This window comes from Anas platyrhynchos, chromosome 5 (genome assembly GCF_047663525.1).
Source record: "Anas platyrhynchos isolate ZD024472 breed Pekin duck chromosome 5, IASCAAS_PekinDuck_T2T, whole genome shotgun sequence".
Taxonomy (NCBI): Eukaryota; Metazoa; Chordata; class Aves; order Anseriformes; family Anatidae; genus Anas; species Anas platyrhynchos.
In genome coordinates this window covers 35936540-35939258 of record NC_092591.1, presented here as the reverse complement: position 1 = coordinate 35939258, position 2719 = coordinate 35936540, and the positions used below count along the sequence as shown (strand labels likewise).

Genomic DNA, 2719 nt, shown 5'->3' with positions numbered 1-2719 from the left:
CTGTTCCCATGCTTCTCCTCCAGCTGAGGTCATTTGTTTTGCTGCTCCTCTCCTAGCAGCAGCGCCAGCTGCGCCCGATCTGCTGCACTGTGGATGGGGCCTTGACGGCTCGCCTGGTTTTTTGAAAGCCCTGCTCAGAGTGGTGTCCTCGTCCCAGGGCTCTGCCCTGCCAACACTGCGACAAGCACAGCAACTGTGACAGTCTGGGGACATCTCAGTGCCTTGTTTCCTCCCTGACCCGTTGCACTGGATCAGAACGGTGGGATAACAGAAACAACCAGATGTGTATTTATAACATTCTTTACAGATCCTTTTTTTTTAAGGGTATGTTTTTTTCAAGCTTGAGTCCTTTTGGGGGGACTACAGAGACGTGGAAAAAGATGGAGCAATGCGTGCACATGCTTGGTGTTTTTCTGGATTATATCAGTTGGCCTATGTCCATTTGATGTTGCCTTTTAAATGTTTTTCTTCCTGGGACAAAGGACATTTTGCTGTTCACTCGGCTACCTTGGGCTGGATGAAAACATCTGCCATTGATCTGTCATGGGTGAGAAGAAGAAAGGTGAAGCCAAGTGACGGACACGCACCAGAGGGGTAACACCTCACCGCTTTGGTTGGCAGCAGCCTCTGAGGGTTAACCCCAGGTGCACCCAACCTCCAGGGCTGGGGGAAGCTGCTGCTCCTTTCGGGCCCTGCCGAGCTCCTGCCCTTCAGAGGGGCATGAGCTTGACGCCAGGTTTCACAGAGGCTGACGGAGTCCAGGTGGGATTTCCAGAAGTGCCTGAGCAGGTGCCACGGTCACAGCACGGTGAGGCTGCAAGTAGCACGAGTGAGCTGTGTGCTCCTTCGGATCCCTCACCAATGCTGTGCTTGGAAAAGGCTGCCTGACCTGCATCCGACGGGGGCGTTGCCGAGCTGAACCAGGACGGGTGGGCCAAAGGAAGCTTCCTGAAGCAGCTGGATGCTGTTGGACGCACAGAAAGCCATTACAGAAGGGGTTTGCTCTGCCGTGCATGTAGGCTTTTTGGATGTTTGGCTGAAGGAAGACGTATCGATTCGCAACCCTTCCCAGAGCGCTGAAGCATGAGGGTTTGCAACTAAACACGACCCTTTATATTGTAATTACAGTGTATTTTCTTAATCAGGGGACACATTAATTACTGAACCACGGATTGCTGTATGTATTTTAACAAGCCATTTCTAATGTTCACATTCTTCTGTCAGAAAATGATGGATGATGCATTCATGTTTTTTTTTTAATTGGACCAATTTACATTCCTGATGTCAGTTTGCATGGAAAGTGAAACTTAGTACAACAAAAGAACAAATTCTAAAATTTTCAGTTAAAAAGACTAACATTTAGTAACATATAATAGAACACCAAAAAAAAAAAAAAATCTTAGAACTTACTTTCTGTTGAAACTAAAAGGTTTTACTTTTGGTTGGTTAATTGACATGACTGATCCAGGTCCCCCTGTCCCATAGCTTATGGACTGCTAAATATTTTATTTTAACCTAGACTAGAAGAAGAGAGGGGAAGAGCCTTACCTTTTCAGGTTCCCATTGGTCTCTCAGCTTTGAATGGAGCTGATAACTGCATTACACTAATTGGAAAATCAAAACGAAGGGGCTGCTGCCAAGGTCCCTCCTGCCCAAGTATGTCTGCACAGCCCAACCTCAGCGTGTCGGCTCTCACCACGTAACTGCTGCTGCGTTTTCACGAGCTCTCAGCCTTGTACACAGGACATGAACAAAAATCATTTCTTACAACAACTATTTACAAATGAAGGCATTCACAATTAGCAGCAACTTTTGAAGATGTCTTAACCTAAGTGCTGTCTGCTTTCCGAGTTCTCTGTGGTCTTGGTCTGACAATAAATATCAGGAGCTACCTCACAGGCAAATTGTGAGATGTACTACAATGCATTAATTGTTTATACAAGTTTGGTAACCTAACTGTCCAGTACTTGTCATGTTACACATCTCTTAAATCTTGCTAGCATGTTTGCATTTGCTTCCTATGGAAAAATTCATTAATGCTTAAGTCATTTGTTTGCAAAATTTCAGGAAATGATGTAGCGTCACAGAACCAGGCTGATTATGAAATTTAAAAAAATAAAAATTCTGAAAATGTAGGGATATGGAATGGTATGTTTCTGGGCTGTCTGTGCTGATGCCCAGCTGATGGCAGCTGAAAGTTTCTTCTGCTGCCCTTTCTGTGTTGTAAACTAGTTTTGTTGGTTTAATTTCTGAGACCAGATATATTAATAAATTACTTCTTATGCAACTGAAATGTTTTTGTTATTTTCACCTGGGCAAGAATAAATGTCAATAGTCAATAAAATAATACTTCATTTGACACAGGGCAAGTATTATACTTGATCTGAAGCAATGCTCCTTACCTGGGGCCCATGCTAGCTCAGTGGATTGGTAGGATCGGGTTAGGGGCCTCCTGATCAGAGGGGTCATGTTCCCATGTAATTGCCCGCAGTGTATCTTCCTTCACAAACTTGTGTCTCTGAGAACCCATGTAAGCTTCCTGCTTCTGTCCAAAGGAGACTCTGTACCTAACCCTCTGTTAGTTTCTTGTTTTGTTTTCAATTTCCACCCACCAGTTCCACCTGACTCTCCACAGTTTAATCACTCCCTATTTACTGTCTCCAATCCATTCATGATTTAAAAAGCCTTTTAATTGCATCATCCTTCAGTTGTCTCTTTT

At 44.3% G+C, this 2719-nt stretch overlaps 1 long non-coding RNA gene across 1 annotated transcript; it reads right to left on the bottom strand.

Moving 5' to 3' along the window:
- Window positions 1-478: 478 nt before the first annotated feature.
- Window positions 479-2392, bottom strand: LOC140002646 (uncharacterized). Its single transcript, XR_011809699.1, has 2 exons — window positions 1549-2392; window positions 479-964 (listed from the first exon to the last, which is right to left on the bottom strand). It is a non-coding gene; the product is annotated as an uncharacterized lncRNA (long non-coding RNA).
- Between the last annotated feature and the right edge of the window lie 327 nt (window positions 2393-2719).